This window comes from Mus musculus, chromosome 10 (assembly GCF_000001635.26).
Source record: "Mus musculus strain C57BL/6J chromosome 10, GRCm38.p6 C57BL/6J".
Lineage (NCBI taxonomy): Eukaryota > Metazoa > Chordata > Mammalia > Rodentia > Muridae > Mus > Mus musculus.
This window is the reverse complement of record NC_000076.6, coordinates 92064759-92085946: the sequence shown is the minus strand read 5'-3', so window position 1 is coordinate 92085946 and position 21188 is coordinate 92064759. Positions and strand designations below refer to the sequence as shown.

Below are 21188 nucleotides of genomic sequence, written 5' to 3'. Positions count from 1 at the left end.
GCTGCACTGTATCATAGATCCAACCAAGCAGTGTATTTGTTAAGAAAATCTGCAAATGCAGGCTTTTCTGTCCTCTCTCCCAGTTTCATCATGGCGTGTCAGGAGTACGTGAGGTGCTGATGAGATTTAAGAGTTCAAGAAAGGTAGGCTTTGATGATAAGAAGCTGTAAACATAAGAAGTATCAGTTAAGGAGGCAGGACTGAAGCATGAGCTGCATAGAAAGAACAGAGCCACAAACCAAGCCTAACTTGACAAAATCCATAGAATCTGTTACTTGACAATATATGTTTCCTTTCTCCTCCCAATATGGCAAAAGGCCAAAGCATGCCTTTGTAAAGTAATTGGCATCCATCAGAACTTAGAAATTGAAGGAAAATTGAGAAATCAAAATATTTTGGGGGATACAACTTTCTTAGGGTTCTAAGTGCTCTATTGATGCCTTTTAAAGATAGCTAATTATTAAGCTGATAATCCTAGCATGGTGGTACAGGCCTCTTAGTCCTAAAACTTGGAATCAAAGGAAAGAAGATTTCAAAGACAGCATGGGCTTCCTCAGGAGCTCCAGACCAGCCTTGGCTATACAGTGAGATATAGTCTCAAAACTGCATAGACAAATCAAAATAACACCATACAGTCTAGATAGGAATACATTGCTTCAATCACACAACGTGATTCTTGTTTGAGAGAGTCATCTGTGTCACATGATTTAGGTAATTTTAAGTGTGGTTAGTGAATCCTTACTTCTGTATTTCACTTGATGAAATAGTCATACATATCTGTTAGTAGTTACATAGTCCAATTGGAAGCCCATTTTTTTGTTTCTATGGGATGAATTCTAACTCTAGAATCTTTATTTTCCTGACTACTTTTTGGATGGGGAGTACATTTTTATATTGTCATGTCACTGTAGATCCATTGTCTTTTATGGTATCTTTCCTTAATGTCCTTAGGACTTCTCGTTTATCTAATTACATGCAAAGTTAAAGTGGAATGGTATTTAACTTACTAAATCCTAAAAAGTAAATCACACAATGTAGAATCTTCATTAATGTTATTGAAGGTGAGCAAAGCTACAATGCCCAGGATGTGTATGTTCTTTATTCTTATCTAAGAGTCTTGATAAAATGTAGATGTATCACCACCTGGTAAGCAGGAAGACTGATTTAGGTGTAAGTCATCATTTCCAAGGCTAGCTCAATAGACTTTAAAATGGGGACCGACTCCATAGTTTTACTACCATTCCCAGCCTATACCATTCTACTATCTCAGAAATAGCATCTATTACAAATATAAAATTAATTGGTTTGAGTTTATGGACCATTGTGAATAAAAACATAGAATATTATACTATTTTTTATACTAGGCTTCCCTGTCCTCTTGGTAATAAAATCACCAGTTCCAGCATTTGATGCACCATCTAGAAAGCTATGGGAAGGCAGATAAAAGAAGAAGGTTAAGAAAAGAAAATTTAAGCTTTACATCTGAGTATTTGGTGGCTGGTGAAGTAAGTAAAAGGAAGATGTTTGGTTTTATTTCTGTTTAAAGAAGAACAGGTTAGGCAGTATGAGTTAAAGGTGGAGTGGAGGATATTCATGTGGTCATAATGGCCAAATAAAGCAAAGGAAGGGGAGTTAAGAGTTGGGGGTTATTTCTCCATCTCCCTGGTCATCATGCCCTTCACAGAATGAGAATGTTATTGTGGCTTTCAGGCTAGAGTTTTCATGCAAGAAGAATACGCTAATTTCGTATTTTCTCATCACTTTCTTTTGGGGATAAGCATTTGGGTTTTCCACTGTTTATTATTTCAAAGGCATCTATATGCTAATACATTTTATGCTAATTATTTTCATGTTTGCCCCTCAGGTTATGCTTCACATCACCCACCAGGGAGGATCATCTCTCATGAAAACTTTCAAATTTGATTTTGAAAATTTATTCAGAAAAATTTAAGCCACGCTCTTTCCCAACACAGGAAATAATATGCTCCAGAGAATCCTCTAATTCACCGAAAATGGACTTGGATAACATTTGGGTTCTCATACTACCACAGTCCTCTTGAGAAGGACAGCCAGGTACACAAAGCATTTAACATTCTGACATTGAAGTATTGGAAGAATGATTAAAATAAAAATCTAATAATATGTTTTGAGGAATTGCTAACATAGTTTATGTGGTCCAGGAAGGAGGAAAGAGCCGCTTTCATTTCTCCACCATGTCTGGGGATGTGTTTCTGCTTCTCTTGCTAGAACACAGTGTTTTAACTGCGTGTCATCTTTCCATAGCATTGTTTCTACACAGTTCATTGTGATAGCGTTGGTGCCCATAGCTGAGCTTATGCACACAGAAAGGATCAGATAAAGCAGAAAGCTCATGCCGTGGTCTAGCTTGGTGTTTCTTGCAGTGCTTTCATGATGGAGATTTTCTTTATGAAATTGTCATTTGTGAGCAAATTGCTATTTAAAAAATATTAAATTAGCTAACTAACTTGTCTCTAAAGTATTATTTAGACCATTCCTCTGTTGAAGATAAATCGGCTTTACATAAATTTCCTTGACAAAATTCATTGAACATAGACAATTGGGATGGTGTTTTACATTCCTTCTTGGTTGGGAATTCTACTCCTTTTTTTCCCCAAAGGATAAAACCTCCTAAATACACTCTCCATATTGTTCTCAGTCCTGCTCTGTACTGAAGAAAGGCAATGAGCCTGAAATACTGGAGGGGGCAGAGAGCATCTTGCAGATTTAAGCTCCTTCTGTGATCAGCCTCCTCTTTACCTGTTCCTCTTTGCACCTCTCAGTAGCAGTGCCTGATTGCCTCTATTTTAAACGCTTTCACCCATTCATCCTTAAGAGTGACACCATTTTGCCTGAAGTACAGCCTGGGTGTTGATATATCTCCCATTGACTGACTCATTTTAATGGCCCTTGAGTTCCAAGATACCATTGTCATAGGAAAATGTCTTTACAGGCTTGGGTGGCAGTGGTGAGGAAGGTTCCTTTCTGTCAAGGGAGCTGATGCCTTAAAGAAGCTATCTCCAGATAAAGGGAGATCTAAGGAAGGAAGCCAACGAAAGACACCATGTACCAGAAAGCCAAGCAGGATTTTGACATTTATAACCATAATCTCTATAAACAAGATGAATTATGGCTGGGGATTCAGTTAGTAAATCAACGAAAATAAATCCTGGTAAGGTAATGATACAATTTTATCATTTTTTGTTGAAATCTAACAGTGTATAGTATGCTTTGCTGCAATCAAAGACCTGCAGTATTTTGTGTGCTAAACTCCAATGACCCATCATTTATTTTCTCTTTATTCCACCTACTTACCTGTGATAATAACCAAATAGCCTCACATTTCCCCTTTCAAAGTTGTATCTCAAGAGGAAAGCTCACTGACCCCACACATTAGCCCTCCAGTAGCTCCAGCTGAGAAGTACTCTCTCCTCCATTTTTTTCAGTGCATAATTCAAAGATAACCCAAATAAGAACAGAAAGTTGTGTGTCATAGTCACTGGCATCTATCCGGTGCTTCTGAACCATGAACCACATGACCTGATTAAAGAGGTTGCTGTGAGTGTGTTGTACTCTTCGTGAACTAAATTCCATGATGACAGAAAACAAACCTGAAAACAAGAGTTATTTCACAACTCTAGAGCTCCACAGAGTCGGCTGCAATTGGTTGAGTTGAGGTGAATTTTCAGTGGACCTGGATCAGTGTAGAAGGGCAGGAACATTGGCCCAGCACAGCCCCAGGCTGTGCAGCATTCAATGTGACTTGGGACTGGCCTTCCTGGCTCTGCCTTGCCGGTGAAACATGGATTGGAAGCTTTGAATGTTGGAAGAAATAAACAAGTCTTGGTTGGAGTCCCAGTTTCAATAACCACATATTTTCAAACCTAGACAAATATTCTGGTCTCATCTCCTCATTTGGATTACTTCAATCCTCGGAGAGAACGGAATAGGACTCTGTATTTCTTTGGATGTTCAACACAGTGTTTAACTAATGGGTGCTATTTGAAATATTATCGTCTATTATCATTGCTATTCTAATAAGGATGATACTTGCTATAAATATTATTGAGAAAAAAAACTTGGAAGTGTTCTTGAGCAACATAAACAGTACAAAATGACAGATATTAAACACCGTTCTTTTTTGCACGTAAAACTATACAAATAAAAATATAGAAAAGCTTGCATGTTAAGTGTGATTTACTGGCAGCCTGCATCACAAAGGTCAAGAATGACCTAGGGCCTTTTTTATCTTTTAAAGTTCTAAGATACTGTAAAAGGTGGAAATTTTAAAACTTAACCAAATTCTGTTGCTTATCATGAACCACTCCCAAACATTGAGGCTACACGTATAGAAAAAGGCAATTACAAGCAAGAGCTTACTGCCCTCCCTGCCAAGAATCCAGATGTCCAGTTAATGAGCTTGCCTCTTCCCTTTGTACAGGAGCACTTGACATTATGCAAAGCCTCCTTGTGTTTGGCCTCCTTCATTGTTGGTTGTGATGATCTGTGGAGAACACAGCTGTAGAACTGATCAGCCTGAAGGCTGTCCCTAGGAAAAGACATCTTGCTGCTTGAAAGGCTCTAGTAAGCTGCCAAGATACTCCCCATGGGTTCAGACCATCTTGGGAAAGCATGCAGACAGGTCTCAGGGCCATTAAAAAGTTTAGCACTGCTTCTAAACAAGAGTAAACAGACTTGTGTTTGCTTCCCCACAGAAAGAGAAGTCAGATGTTAATTAAAACTTTGCAGAGCTGGAAAGGATCAGGGCATTCTGTATTGAAAAGTCAGCTTTAACTTCTAATTGGATGCCAACAAAAAGAAGCAAGAGACAGGGAGACACACACACACACACACACACACACACACACACACACAGAGAGAGAGAGAGAGAGAGAGAGAGAGAGAGAGAGAGAGAGAGAACCACAAATATATTTGTTAACAAAGGCTCTTATTGCATACCAATCTTATTTAAAGAGAAATCTTTGTTTTCCCTTTCTCTTTTGGAGAACTTTAATGACCATAGAATCCTTAGTAGAAGACTGTTGTCCATGGATATTTGCATGCTTTCACTTCCCTATCTCCTGGGGGTTCTTGCTCCCCCTCAGCCACCCTCAAAAGCTATGGGAGCAGCACAGTAGTGCTCACCCCCAATTGTACCTCCTGGCATTTCATCTTAATCATTTCCCCGGAGTATAGCACAGCATCACGTTGGTTTCCTTGTGCTTAGCATATGATAGAGGTGAACTAAATAGCAATGAACTGAAATAGACTCACTAGAGTTATAAGGAGGCTTGCCTGCTCTGCCCTCCATTCTTGTCAGCCTGCAGAGGGGAAATCGAGCAATTTCTCCTCAAATGGGCAAGACTTGGAATTTTTCACAGTCACGAGCCAGAGAACAAAGTCAAAGAGGTTTTCATTTGTAAGATTGCCTTTCCCTTATCTGCCGGTCTTGTCTCCCAGACTGTCTGTCTGTCTCTAGAAAGCAAAGTCAATAAAAATGATTAGAGTTGGCATCTCACAACTGTACACCCTTAAACCATGAAGCAGTGCTGTGCAGGAAATATTTTTCTGACCTTTTCAAATTGCATCCAACTGTCTCGGGAATTTCTCAGGGACTCGAGGTAATAAGGTTCAATCCGTTTTACTGTCTGCCTTCAAATTTACTTCCTCCAGAGCTGGGACTTATCTATTCCTTGCATCCTGGTGCAGGCATCCAGTCAGAAATCTATGCATCTCATCTTTTTCACCCCATCTCAGTTTTTTCCCCCCTTACCTTTCACACAGTATGGAATCTACAGCCATGCCCGCTTCCACTTATGGCCCTCTTCAAAAGCGGAATGCTAGACTGAGAAGAATTTGATTATGTGGTCCTTTGAGAAGTTCTTGCTGAATTTAATTAACTTTTTTGAATTTGATTCTATCTTAAACCTCAGGTTTTTACCTATGCGATTTGTTGCCTCAGTGGTCTTTAAAAACAAAACAAAACAAAAAAACCAAAAAAACAAAAAACAAAACAAAACAAAACAAAAAAACACAAAAAACAAAAACCTTTTTCAATTTAACTATGCTGTGGGCACTCTTAAAAATAAAATACAAAAGAGGCAAAAAGGGGGCGGGGGTTCTTTTGTTCTGAATCGATTTCTGCTTTTCCTCCTTGAGTCAAAATGGGATGGACAAGCTCCCTGGGAAGGAAGGGAGTTATCCAAGTGTGACATGTTAAAAGGCAGCTGAGTGGCCCCATTCTTCAGTGTGCTCCTTGAAGGAGAACAGAAAACAGAAGCTGGGGACAGATTTTTTGACCTCTTGAAAGCCCCTGGTGTCAGGAAGTCTTGACAAGCAGTTAAAGAGCTCCTGGGTGGTTGACTCCCACATTCATAGCATGGCATGCTGCATTTGAGGCTGGTGGTGTAAGACATTCCTGATCCAACAATGCACTCTGCTTAGTTGTCTTATCCCTTGTTCCTGGACTGATCGCCGTGGAGAGTGGATTCTTGGCCCCATTGCCACATGGTCTGGGGAGTCTAGAGCCTCCTTCTGACTTAGGAGGCATGTTCATGGGCAAGCACCCCATTGGGAAGAAGATGGCTTTTCAAGGTTGTCCATCTTATAGTCTTCTCTTTCTTGGATAGTAGTTTGAGTTTGATCACATAAGGTCTCTGCCATCCTAAAACTGTCATGATTCCAGACCACCCTATTTGGAAAGCAGGCTCCAGGAAAGGGGATGAAGGACTCTTTTTATATTTACAACAGTGGGGTTTGTTCTTTAAAGAAACTAGACCGTGCATAATTAGAACAAAGCCCATCTTCCACAACACAGCGTTCTTTTCCATTTAAAATAGTGCCTAACGTTTTTGGTAAAACTATAAAATGTTGTCTTCAGAATATGTTTGAGTGTAAGCTGTGGATTTCTCACTTGGAGCTTATTAGCTGGTTAGCTGGCCCTTCCGTAGGAATGAAGTAAAAACATAGAATAACAACTTTTAAAATTTACATTTACCCACTATCTGAAATAAGGTTAGTGTCTTATCACCAATTGAAGTGTGAAGGTTTTCATGCGTAGTCATTAAAAAGGGTGGATTTCTATATGTGGGTGAAGCCATGCAGGAGTCGTGCACGGTACTGGGATTGGAAGGGAAAAAGTTCACAGACCAGAGGACTCTAGTTTCTCCCCATGGATATCATCATTGGATATTTGGCTGTGCCTCCTCTTTGAGAACACACAGTGCATATCACTGTCCTGTACCTACTGTTGCCTCCTTCTCGTTCCTAGAGCATCATTTTTTCTTCTGCCTTCAAGACCTATAAATCAAATGAAGTCACTGTGTAGACTTACCACTGAAATAGTAAAGTGATTAGAACCTACCAGAATGAAACCCGGCTGGATTCACACTGCCGGTTGGCACTGTGTTTGTTTATTTTGTTGCATTCCTTGGGAAGGCTGAAATGTGAAAGGAACTTTTAGATGGAGAGACATAAGGGACAGAAGAACCTCGAGTAACAAATATCAAGAACAATACTGGCTGCTCCTTAAAAGATGGTGACCATCAGGCGTCTCAAAGACAGTAAGACAGGGACAGCTGTCCTCCACATAAAGAGAAGGAAGTGAGGCTGAGAGAATTGACAACTAGTAAAGTTTTGAGATGGTAGAAGGATGGGATGAAGCAGATTATTTTAGCAGGGAAAAGAACAAAAATCATGTTTTGATGAGTGGCACTTTGGTTTCTCCTGATTTCATTCTCTTCTCCTTACATCTCCTTTTCTTTCTCCATCTTACTTTGTTTCTCCTGTTTGTTTTTGTTTTCTTTTGCTTTTGCCAAAGAGTGAACAGAGTACAGAAGCATCTCTTTGGCTTTTTTTTTTTTTAATATGGCTGCCATGTTTGCTCCATCAAAGAGCTACCTTTAGTGGAGCTACCACCTCTAATGGTGGCCAAAATTGTGATTGATGGATAATGTCATCACTACATACTTTCTTATTACTTAAGAACAACAACACAGTGATAACTCATTATCTTCATAGGCTCACGTTCTCCTTGTTCATCTTGGTTTGTGTTAATATCTACCCAGGGTCAAAAGGTGCAAAGTATAGGAAACAGTTTAAGGCAAGAGTGTGCTTGATTGTAACATTTTGTTTTAATGTGGACAACCTGTTTCTATTAGAATAATGTTTGTCTATTAGGATATCTAGGCATTGTTACATTCCTTCAAATACACAGCTGAGAACTTGTTTTCTATTTGCCTCCAAAATCTCTGTAACAAAAACAAACACTGTGGATTGCCAAGGCAAGCTTGTTACTGTGCCATCAGCACAATGGAGTTATCGACACTCAGGGATCCAATTTTCCTCTTATGGTAATGTCTAATATGCTTCGAGATGTGGCTCAGGAACATGGCTCTGTTATTTATTCAGGGTAAACTGGGCTCTATGGGTTGCCAGGGCATCACTCAGGCTCGTGGGTCAGGGTGGGCACCTGCCCAGCACATTGTGTGTTCCCAGACATATCAGCAGATGGAAAATTGATTCAGATCTAATCAGAGTAGTAAGATCTTGAAGGCTGTCACCAACATTCACTGCACCCATATTCACCCTAAAAAGTGTGTTTAGAAAATTCAGTCAGCATTTCACTGGAGACAAATGCCCCTTCAAAAAATTTTTTTCAGGGCAGATCTATATGGAAAGAGGATAGTTTTAAATGCAAATGTAATTTCAAAGTGTCTCTCTCCCTCCATTGCTCTCTTTTTCTCTCTTCCCTTGGGTCTGAGGTCTCTTAAATATTCATACCGTCTCAGTTCAGGGTCCAGGGGAGACTTTGTGCTTTGTATGAGATCCCCATTGATTGCCACTGTCAACCTTCTCGGAATCATATGAGCAAACAAGAATAAATCATTCTCAAGCCACCTGCCCCACCCAGCTCTCCTTCAGACTCTGCTGACAGCATGGCTTGGTCTGGTTTCTGAGTAACACACCTGCCCATGTACTGTGATCTACTGGTAAGCTCCTCTTGCTGTCAGGCTGCTGCAGCATTTGTTTTGCCTTAATTGGAACCCCACTGGCACCCTGTGGGATTTTCCCCCTTGGCAAGGCAATATATCCATATAGACCTATACAGCACTGTTGCCATGGTCGGTTGGACTTTTTTTTTTTTTTTTTTTTTTTTTTTGGTTTTTGTTTTTTCAAGACAGGGGTTTCTCTGTGCAGTCCTGGCTGTCCTAGAACTCACTCTGTAGATCCAGCTGGCCTCTAACGGTTGTAATCTTATAGTCAGAAATGTTAACATTGGGATCCAAATTTAAGCTGAACCTAGAAATTAATGGAATATCTCTGTTTTCATTTTGGTTTGGAGGGTGTTAGGAACTCATGGTTTATCTCAGTGTTTATTTTCGAGGTTGAAACAGCCCAGTGGAAGTGCAGGTTTGCTCACTTTGTCAGAGTTTCTTCTCTTTTCCCTCTTTAATTCACTACTCAGATGAGAGTACTAAATGAGGACAACTGTCAGCATTGCCAGCTAGCTCCCCTGTTGCACCAGTAAAGCAGTAAACAGAAATGGTAGGGCATTCTATGTAGAAATAGCACCACGATATTTATGAATTTTCCTCCTTTCCACATGAGCCAGAATAGCAAGGTGAAAAGTAAGGAGAGCCTTACTTTGATTAAAATTAGATTAATTATGATTTGCAAGTCAGTCCTATTGATCTTAACTTTGGGTGTTAAAACAAGGTTTGTTTCCTTGGTCTCAGTGGACAGCCCATTGTGTGTTTTTGGTTTCAGCATCTGCTTCTCTCGTGCTAATTTTATTTTCATCATTAAAGTTCATGAAGACTTAATCATTAGCCCTCTAATTTTCCAGGAAAAAAATGTTGATTTATTGAACTGGGCTGCAGCAAAAGAAGATCAATCTGACATTATAGGTTAATAGTAGGGAACAAAACGCATCCATAATTAGGAGAAAAAGGACTTTCCTTGTTCCTTCCAGTTTATAATAATAATAATAAAAAAAAGCCCCTTGCCAAAGTGTCTTGGAAAATAATGCATTCAGTCTGAGTCGAATCACTGCCTAGCACATTCTATTTATCTGTAGCTGACAAAGCAGCTGCGGTTTTTGTAAGAAGCGATGAATGTGGCATTCCTACTTAAAGGTAGAAGAGAAAGAACACCCCTTGTTTTGTAATAAGGGGATTTTCAATTTAAAAGAGAGAGAGAGTCTGTTGTGTGAAGTAGGGTTATTACAGCCTCTGTATTCTATCTCACCCACCAGGAGGCTAATAATGAAGGGGCCAGGGAAGGAGGCCAATGCTACAGGGTTATCTCCTAACCTCAGATGTTGGATAAGTCCATGGAAACAGCAGCGCTTCTGGATGGCTTCAGAAAGGCTGGAGTGATTGTTTGGACGAGAAAAACCCGCCTATTCATTCAAAGGTAAACAGCTCATTTCATTGTCGGCCGCGTGTTACAGCCCCCAAATATGTTTCTATAAAGATATCTATAAAGCCTGCCTTAAAAACAACCTTCTTTTCAGGTACATGAATGTTGTCGACACTGTCCCATCTAAAGGTTCATCCTTAGAATTCTGCCTTAGACAAAGGAAGTGCTTGGAGCCCCACCACACCTAAAACCATGCTTTGAAGGATCTGCCAAGCTCACTTTTAATCATGAGAAAGAAATTACCCACATGGAGACAGCAGAAAATGAGAAAGTAGAGATCGTGCTGCGAATAATTCCAGCGAGTGCCAAGGGGCTAGTTGAGGAATGGCTTCATGAGGTGAATATCTTTAGCTTGTACTTAGGGTTTGGTTAGCGTATAATCATTTTCTCTTTTAGGAGCGAATACAATCTTAAGTGTATTTCCCATCCAAGCACCGCTCAGGGCATTTGTCAGAATGTTGACAGATTTAATATCAGCCTCGTCCTAGCTGTTATTTATGATGACTAATTTTACATTTATAAATATGCAGAAATCAATGTAGGTGGAAAGGCTCTCTGAGCCCCAGTGTCTGTCGCTCACTGTCTGTCTTCATGTGCAGCGCTCTACTGTGTGACCTGTCCAGTGCTGTATGTCTCTGTGTATGTGTGTGCTTTCGTTGTCTCTTCTCTGTTGTGAATGTGCACTGGGAGAATTAGCCTTATGATAGGATCCCAAAAGATGGGAGCCAAGTCTTTCATTTCATTTCTGGGAAAACAAAAGAAGTTTATCAAATCATTTTCAGTTTGTACTGAGGAGGGTACCAATCGGGTCTCAGTCGTCATAGGGCAAAGCAACCAGGATTCAAATTGAACATCATGTTCAGTGTCAAATTAGTTACAAGCCCCCCACCCCACCCCACCCCACCCCACACACACCTCCTTCATGGTTGCTGGCTGAACTTCTTTATGTTTGTTTTTAAAGGGTGGGGGTGGGGGGCTGCCTGAGTTCATCCACAGTACCATGTAGCTTTTCTTTGGTTCATTTTTTTCTAAAGATCACATTCAAGAAAAATAACAGGTTAGTAGTTTAAGACCGTCACTACTCATAGGGTACCCCCTACCCCCACCCCCAGACATGCCATTTCTTTGCATGCCAAATTTCATCAAGATCACTAAGTAAACAAATGAGCGATAACTTTTAATTTTTTTTTCTTTTAAGATTAATTTCACCAGGGAGTGAGAACAGGGAAAGTCAAGTGTCTTTGTGAATCACAGAGAAAGAATGCAGGGGGAAAAAACCCCCACACATCTGGTCTCAGGCTTTGATTTCCCACACAACCAAGTCACAGGATCGCCATGCCAACCTTAAGCAATTTTGGCTCCCAGCAATCCTGTGCTGGAGAATCTTTCGAACTACCCTTCAATCCTGGTCCAAAGGGCCACAGCCCAGACTAGGAGAAAGAGTGCATTATCTGAGAAAAGGCCAGGCTGCTTTCCCATTGGTGTATGTGTTTGGTGCCACAGCTAAGCATCACTGGGGTCTAATACGTGGATGATCCCCCTTTATGGAGTGACGGGACTCCTGAGGAAAGGGCAAGCACTGACTGAAAAAAAGAGTCATTCTTCCATGTGTTCTCAAATAAAGAACAAGGCAGGCCTCTTTGATAGCTTCTGAAAGAGAAGAGGCACGCTAGAGGAGATGAGCCAGCTGGGGGTGGGTTATTTTGGGGAGGGGAGCCAGCTGGGGGAAGAGGTAGAGTAAAGCCAAGGCAGAAAGGTGGAGGTAGATGAGCAGCTGTGTTTATTTTAATACATATCATTTAACCCTCACCTGAAAACAAATTGGAGAGGCTTGGGAGTGCATTAATCTGGACCCAATTAGCATGTCTTTCCCCTTCAAAAAGTGCAACCTGAGATTAATGAACATCAACCAGAGTTTCAGAAGCAGCATTTAAATCATTTGCATGTTTGTGCATGATAATTGGATTTATGTATGCACTTCCTTCCATTTAACTATTTCCAGTCACCTTATGATTCATACAACCCAAAACTTCACTATAGTGATTTCTAGGTAGAAATAGCTTGCCTAGCATTCTACCCCTTAAGGGGAAAACCTCAAGTGGTTGGGGTTTTGTACATTTGAACTTGAATAGCACATTTCTTTCTTTCTTTCTTTTTCTTTTTAAGTGCAGAGGGCAGTTGATAATAGTGTAGACCGCTGCTGCTTCTGGAGTTGGTAAATAGGCACCTCAGAATTATTTATTTATTTTTGAAAGGCTAGAAAAATAAGGAAATTTCCTACATCAAGTTTTCAGGGCTTCGGTGCAGCACACTGGTGAGAGTTTTATAATGCCAGGAACAAGGCCACTTGAGATAATGCAGCGTGAGAAATGTTCTTGGCGGCCTCTGTACCTGTGGTACTTAGATCACAGAGACATCAGCAGCCAGGATTGTTTCTGGCTTAGTTAGAAACTTGTTTCCATAGAAAGAGGTAGGAATGTCCTCAACGTCTGTGAACTCCTGCGGACAGGCAAGGAGCACTTGTGGACCCTTGATGTTGTGGGTTTGATCCTTCTCATTCCCTTCCTCCCTCCCTCCCTCCCTCCTTCCTTCCTTCCTTCCTTCCTTCCTTCCTTCCTTCTTTCCTTCCTTCCTTCCTTCCTCCCTCCCTCCCTCCCTCCCTCCCTCCCTCCCTCCCTCCCTCCCTCCCTCCTTCCTTCCTTCCTTCCTTCCTTCCTTCCTTCCTTCCCTCCTTCCTTCTTTGCTTTCTTGCTTCCTTCCTTCCTCCCTCCCTCTCTCCATCCTTCCCTTCCTCTCTTTTTCTCTTTCCTTTTTAGGTTATTTGGGTATAGACAGCTTAATTATAACACAGCACATGCAGGTCTTATGTTCTTCCTTTCTACTTGGTACCACATGAAATATCTGAACACAGTGAATGTATAAGAAAGCATCTATGGGAGAAAGTACAAGCAGGAGGCTTGAAATTATTCTCCTGGCTTCAGTTCGTACATTGATTTGTCTGTCTGCTGTCTTTCCTTATGTGTTTCCAAGTTCAATGTCCAAGTGATGAGCTTTTCTCCAGGAATTCTCCCCAGTGTCCTTTGTTTCTGGTGACATTCCATGGTTGAATGTTACTGAGTGTCTCCTGGTCTTGTTTCTGGTCCTCGTAGCGAAGAATGTCATTGAAGGATAAAATCTTGTTAATTTGTGATGTTACAATCTAAGTGTGCTTTGTGTCCCTTACATGTAGCCTAAAATGTTCCTTAATGTAGCATGAAATGATTGGTTAGCTTGGAAATGGTTTTGAAGTCGTGTGAAGAAAATAAGTTTTACATCCGACCAAGATAAATTCACTCTAGTGCTTTATGGCTTTTTATTCCTATGTGATCGTAATAAAGTCTCATGTAGGGATGGAAGCCATGAAATACATTGTGAAAATTCATCAACTAAGAAGGGGCCATCAGGATAGCAAACTATAGCCTGTGGACCATGCTGGAGACGTGAGCTAGTGGACATCTCTGCTTCCCTCTTTGGTGTTCCTTGAGTGTCTTTATCCTTAGGCATTGACAGCTAAGGACTGGAAGTTTCGAGAGCTTTTTCATCTTCCTGACCACCGATTAACATGCACATTCGACTTTGCGCATTTCTGTCTATCATACATTTTTTTCCCTCCGTATTTTCTACTAACGATCATGCTCTGGGAGAACGTTAATAGCCCACTCACTTGTAGGCAGCATTCAAACCTTCTGTGGCTTTTGCTCGACAACTTTTGAGGTCTTTCTTCTGAAAACAAAGAAGAAATAGACAAACCAGATTTGTCCTCTTGGAAATGTGGTCCAGATTTCTCTACTCCCAATCTCCAAAATAAAGGTATACCTCGCATGGGCTAGTGCCATACCCAGATCCAAAGATTTAGTCATTTTCCCTTCACAGGTGTGTATAGTGAAGCTTTGAAGGGGGGAGGTTGGGTTCTACTATCTTCACCAAGTCAGCTGCGTTAAAGGGTCGTATGAATTAAACTGGGGGACTCAATCCTTGTCTTTAAAAATAGGGGGGGTGGTGATACCATCATTATTATAAGGGTTAAATAAAGTGACATATCTATACTTGACTTAACACAGTATTTCGCCTTGACTCTGTTTTTAAAAGCTCATGAAATACTAGTTTTTCTCCCTTCCCTCCTCCTCTTGTCCCTTTCTCTCCCCCGCCTTTACCCTTCCCTTCTTCAGATGTTAGTCTATCTAGAACAACAGATTTGGATCTAAGCTGGACCTTTGAGAAAGAAAAGACTTCGAGGAAAAACACCTTTCCATATGTTTTATTACCTTTCACCTGAATTGTTTAATGCACACTATCCAACTATATTCATCTTTCTTGCTTCATGTGTATTTCTTCTTTTGCTTGAACTGCTTTAGAATTGACTTTTGAGCTACACAGTCATTCTGGATTTTTAAAAAGAGAATTCTAATAAAAACTTATATATGTTGTTAACTTTTGTCTCTCTGTTTTCTCTATACAATAAGATAGTATTCTGTGTTTTATTAGTGTCTTTCTGCTTTAAGAGGCAAATGGTAATTCACCTTAGAAGGCTCTTGCTGCGGGGTGCCAAGAGTTTCCCTTCTTCCTCATAGTTCACTGTCTGTCAGCAAATGGGAAAAATTGCCAGGGTAATTGTAACCTTGATGGTTACTTATCTTTGAAATAACTAATCTATAGACTTTGAAAACCACCCAAGTCCGTAGAATAAATGTGGGTAAGCAAGAGCACACATAATGGAACTTTAAATAAATTCCACAGTAATGGAATTGAATCACCATCAAAACAGAATATAGTGAGAACATTATATAGTTAAATACTTGATTTGCACCCAGAACATTTTTATTATCATTTGAGGTTTTTTTTCAATCCATTGTTCACTCTTACCTCAGTTTCTCTTTAATGGCTCCAATGTTGATGAGTATTTGAAGAACTGTAGACCCATGAATGGAAAAAGAAGACACAAGGAAGAGGGGAAGAAGAAAACAGGGGAACTATAGAGTAATGAAAGGAGCAAAAGACTTAGTCACATGAAAACATACTGTGTTTAAGGTAGGGAAGGAAGACATGTTTGTAATACAGTAGTTAGCGCTAGGCCACTCAAGATAGATGGTACCTCAGATAAACTTCAGGTATGGCCCTACACAAGGGAAGTTTCCTAGAATTGAGGGGGCGGGGTGACCACAAAATCTATATTAGCAGCCCAAGCAACTGGCACATTTCCATAGGCCAGAGTCAAAGACTTCAAATTAATTTTTCAAGAAATATATGAAACGTGTTTACGAATGTTTCTTGGAAAATTTTCCAACATGCAAAGTATTCTACCCTAGAGAATATATTTACTTCTAAAAATCTTCACAAGTATCATTAAAAGCAGAGAGTGGATTTTAATGGACACTGTTAGATTAATTAATTACTGCTGTGTCTCAGTGGGATGCAATTAGCTATTACTCTGCGGGGTAGGCTGAGTGTAAGCTGCCAGACTACCCATGAGTTCAAGTATTTACACACACACACACACACACACACACACACACACACACACACACACACCACACCCTCCCTGTTCCTTTTGTATGATATCTAAACTTTAATACTTGGAGGACTTAAGACAGTTTGTGAGACAGTGATAGTCTTTAAGGAGAGCATCTCAGTCGACCCTGGCTTGTTGGGATGATGGACTAGTAATATATCCCTGAGAATTTACCAACAACTTCATGATGATTAATGGAAACTAGTATCTTTGTGTTCTGAGTCTGGGCAGCTTAAAACCCACCTTGTCCAACATATCCAAAAATGGGGCCATGGGTGTATGGGGTCTCCTAAGAAGATGAAACAAAGAGTTTAAAATTCTCTTCTGCTTTGATTGGTACAAATAAACTCTGACTCCATGCTTCACATCACAGAAGCCAATTAGTAACAAAAGAGCCTCACTTAAGTGCTCTGTCTTTGCACAAGGTGGAAGAAACTCATGCCAATACACACACACACACACACACACACACACACACACACACACTCACACAGTCTTTCTCTTTACCATCCTTTCTGCCAAAATCACCTACATTTGCTCATGAAGCATGAGAGAAGGGGATCTGCAACTCCACATTGAGATAGTGTTCCACACAGGCAAGTGAGGGACCAGTAAAACTGGATGTAACAATTAATATGAATCTTGAGCATGCAATCCAGGTTTTTCATCTCAAGACCAAAGCTTAGAATCCAGGGAGGGTTGTCACAGAAAGTACACATTATTCTACCATTGGAGGGAACACAATGATGCCTATAGTGCGAAGTGGGATCAGATTTAGGAATCTCTCTCATCATAAGACTAGATGGTCCATTTCCCTATAACCTCCTGTGAAGGAAATTCACAGACTTGTGGCAATCCAGACTTAGGTCAAGGTATTAATGTTCTGATCTTCCAGCCTTGCCTTTAAACTCTAGATCTTATTAGAATGCAGGGATGGTTTCGGGTGATATTCGTTGTTTCATTTCATTAGTCTTCATCTCAGTCTTGTGTTTGAGGAATATCAAATGCTTGTAGGTAAACAATGAGAATTACACTGGAACCCAAGCAACTTGTTTGTCGTCTAAAATTAAGTTTCAAGATGAAGGTTCCATTGACAACTTAATGACCTCAGTAGAAGCAGAACTCAAGCAGTCCCAAGTCCTTATAGTCACCCACAGGCCCACATGGCCTATGACAGTCATGAATCACTCTGAGTTCATCCACCACTGTGCCCGAGCTCAGCTACTGAATTGTGCTTTATTTTGGGTTTATGCCAAATAGGTTTCTACTTCAGAGCCATTGAGGGTGCTCTTGCCCCTCCTGATTATTCTCCTGGGACATCTACCTATGTGACTCGTTGTCTCAGGACTCTGAGAAAAAAATCTGAGATAAAAATATCAGAAATCGCTTAGTGATATTTGCCCCAGTCATCATCCTCTATAAAATCATGTCGTTTCCTCCTCTGGATACCAGGCTTCTTATCCTGATTAGCTCTGTTCTGTGAAGAAAGGTGACTTTTCTCTGGTTCTCACCATCCAGTGTACTAGATATTTACCTGTTTGCTTGCTTGTGTATTGTTCTACCAGAGCAGAGCATAAGCTTTGGAAAGCCAGAGATAAATCTGAGCCTAGACTTATATCCACATCTAATAAATACTCAAAAACATTTGTTGAAATTACTGAATATCTGAAAGTTCCTGACATTCAAGACCCTAGGTACGGTTATTATTCAGTTCCACAATGAAATGTTTACATTTCCCATTAGGCATGTATCGGATCATACATACAACATTGCTTGCTTTCTTCTTCCACTTAAGAAGAGTGCTCCAATATATCTTTGCCTATCAATTTTTGTCCATTTCCTTTGTGGAATAAATCCCAAAACAGAAGTTACCAGGTAGGTAGCATATGCCTCTAGTCCCAGCACTTGGGAAATTGAGGCAAGTTCACAAATTCAAGGCCAATCTGGGACACATGGCAAGCTCTTGTCTTTAAAAAATGTTAACACTCATTTTTATAGCTCTCCATACATGTGGTATGATTCTGGGTATGATTCACCAATCCCACTCTTAGGAGAAGTTAAATGTCCTAGAACCCCTTTGACTATGAACTGTCACTATTATGCTGATTTCTACTAGGTTAGCCAGAGCTTCTGATCTTCCTGTTGCCTTCATCCTTTGCCTAATTTTCCCCAGAGGTGTCCATCAAATTATAATGTTTTCATTTACTTTTTTCAGTTTAAAAGGTATTTAGAAATAATTAAGAAATTGTTTCAAAAGTCAAAGGAAGCCACAAATTACATTCAGCCCTGACTTGCACCTCCACATTATCCATTTAAGGAGTTGTAGCCTGTTGTCATTCTACTGGTAACTGGGAGGAGTCAGAGTGAGGGACTTAGGATATATGATTCAAGTCAGCACTTAAAAATGGTTAAAAGCGTGACTCAGCTTAAAAATAAAACAGAGAGAGTACACGAGGCCACCCCCTAGTGACCTTATTAAAATGAATGTCAAAGTGTCCAAAGAATTATCTCTTGATACTCAGATATGAAGTATGTTCATGGTGTGTTGGATGTAACTCCAAGCCATATTACATATTCTGCTGCTAATGAGTTCTGCAATTCTTTGGCTTAGTCTCTTACACATTCTGTCTCCTTCACATTTATCTTCTTTATGAGTTTCACAATATACAGATGCAGCAAATATACAGACTCTACTACAGAGAAAACTTGTGCTTTTTTGCAGTCAGTGCAAAATTGTGATTTGGAGACTCTTGGGGCATTAAGTATTTAAGCTCAAATATTTCTTTATATGCCCTGTTGAAGACGTATCAAAAGTTATTTTCAGAGATAAACACATATAATCTTCCATTTATATGCAAAGAAATATACATCAGCATAATATTTAGAGTTATACTTTGTCTTTCTTTTGAAATCTTTAAAATTGGTCCCCTTTTGCATATCTTCATATGATTTCTCTTCAGTTAAGGTGACCTTAATCTTATTCATATATTGGATTATTATTAAATTGCCAGGGCAGAGGCCACATGAAGTTAATACGCTTGTTTAAAAAACCCACAATTAATAGACTTTTTTGTGTCCAGAGATCATGAAGAATGAATGAGTTAATAAATGAGCCAGGACACTGTGTTCTGACAGAAGCCATGAGTAAATGCATATAAGTTTTAGCCCTCTTGCCTACACTAAGAGGTCTAAAATTTCAAACAATTTACACATAGTTAGTGATTGTGCCCCATTCTTATCATGATGGTAGGATGTCATTTCAGGACATATTTTCTTAGCTTTATCATATCTAAAATTGTGAAAGTTAGTTGGATTCCCAATATCTGTCAATAGATGCAGTCTGTCAAGTCTAGAAACCAGTTCTCTTAAGTGTTTGTGGCTTTACCACTCAACTCCAATTCTGCAGAATTCCACTTTAATAGGCAGAGGAACCAAGAAAGCAATAGTCTGTCCATGACATGTTAAAGCTATGTCATCCATACACATGATTTTGATTAATCTTCTCAACACCACCACTCACAGCTTTATATACTCCAATAAACAAACAAACAAACAAGCAAACAAACAAACCAGGATTTGGGAACTGAAGCTCTGAGATAGTGTGTATAATTAATTGGGTTCCTTTTGACATTACTCCTATGTGGTCCCTAGTGTCAGTCCTAAAACCTAAGGCATGGGTCTTATTGAATGCAGTACTTATCAAGGTATCATCTCTCATCTCCAATCTGCTTTGTGTGTTTTTCTTTTGGTTCCACAACAAGGGCTCTCTTTTCACCCTTTTCTGTGGATTAGGATCAAGGAGCAATACCTCATTGCATCTGTCCATAAAGATATGTGCTTACGGCATCTACTGATTGAAGCTACCCAGAGAAGAGAAGGGTGAAACCCTTCTGTAACCTCCCTGTATCTTTCTACCTGTATCATCAAGCATTTTCTATAGTGCCTACTGAAAATCAAAATGATGCCAGAAAAGGCAGAGGAGCCCCTATTAAGGTACATTTCTGACTTCTTATGAGACCAAAGAGTCAATGGATCTTCTTGAAAAGGGGTTTTGAGATTTTTTTCCCGCCACCTCCTTATACAAACGTAATTGAAGAGGACCTGAATCCTAATTCTGTTAGTACATTTAGAACTTAATAGTATATTTGCTGTGATATAAAAAGATCAAGGGAAAGAAAAGGAAACTTTAGAAACTCCTCAGTGGTTTTTAAATCATTGGAAGCATTTTATAATACAACACCGAGGATGGTAGACATGGCAACTGGGGAACAAGATAGCAGGCCAAGTTTCAATTCTGCCCCTTGTCAGATGTGTGTCCATGAGGTCATTTACTTTCACCAGATACATTAGTTACCCAGAAATGATTTCCATCCTAACCATTTTAAAGTATTTTGAGCATTAACTCAAGACCCTGATCTCTTGAAATGTTTTGATAAACTGCAGCATCACTGTGGACATATAACTTCTGCACAGTTATTATTTTGTAAAGTGAGGTGAAATGCAAATATGTCATTTCATTTGAAATGTACACATGGATCCTGGTCCAAAGGCTGAGAAGCAATTTGCTTGAAATGTAATATGCCATTGTTAAGTTCATTCTCTGATACATGGGCTGTGCTTTGTACCCAACGTTGGAGGTATTATCAAGAAGAAAGTAAGTAAGTACAGTCTCAGTAGAGACTAATGATATGATGCAAAGACACAGAGTGAACAAGTAGGGAAAGTAGAAAGACTATTGGGAAAAATGGGTACTCAGAGTTCTAGGGAGATGAAAAGAACTACCTAGAGGGGGCGTGTGTCTAAGAAGTTTCCCTGAAGGAACATCAAACCCTGTGTGTTATTAGCTTTCCATTTGTATAACAAAATCTGTGAGGCAGAACTCAAGATATTGGTCAGTCAGTATTCACCTTACAAGCATGATGAGCTTAGATAGATAGATAGATAGATAGATAGATAGATAGATAGATAGATAGATAGATAGATAGATAGATAGATAGGAGGTTCTATATATATACAGCCTGTACAAGAAAAGCCTAGTGGCAAGTGTTTGTAATCCCAGCACTGAAGAGGTTGAGACGAGCAAATTATTGGGACTGTCTGGATAGCCAGCGTAGAATACTGTGCTAGCTCAGGACAATGAGAAGCCCTGTCTCTAAAAGCAGGTTGAAAGCACCCGAGAAAAGCTATCCAAGATGTACAT

At 39.9% G+C, this 21188-nt stretch overlaps 1 long non-coding RNA gene and 1 other non-coding gene across 2 annotated transcripts in view; both read left to right on the top strand.

The window, feature by feature from the left end:
- Nucleotides 1-4201, top strand: part of Rmst (rhabdomyosarcoma 2 associated transcript (non-coding RNA)) — an 83433-nt gene extending 79232 nt beyond the window's left edge. The window contains exons 12-13 of the long non-coding RNA NR_028262.1: nucleotides 1865-2073; nucleotides 2972-4201. This is a non-coding gene — a long non-coding RNA (rhabdomyosarcoma 2 associated transcript (non-coding RNA)). The remainder of the gene's footprint in view (nucleotides 1-1864; nucleotides 2074-2971) is intronic.
- Nucleotides 4202-13761: 9560 nt separating this feature from the next.
- On the top strand, nucleotides 13762-13861 carry Mir135a-2 (microRNA 135a-2). Its single transcript, NR_029812.1, has one exon. It is a non-coding gene; the product is annotated as a microRNA 135a-2 (primary transcript).
- The last annotated feature ends 7327 nt before the right edge of the window (nucleotides 13862-21188 follow it).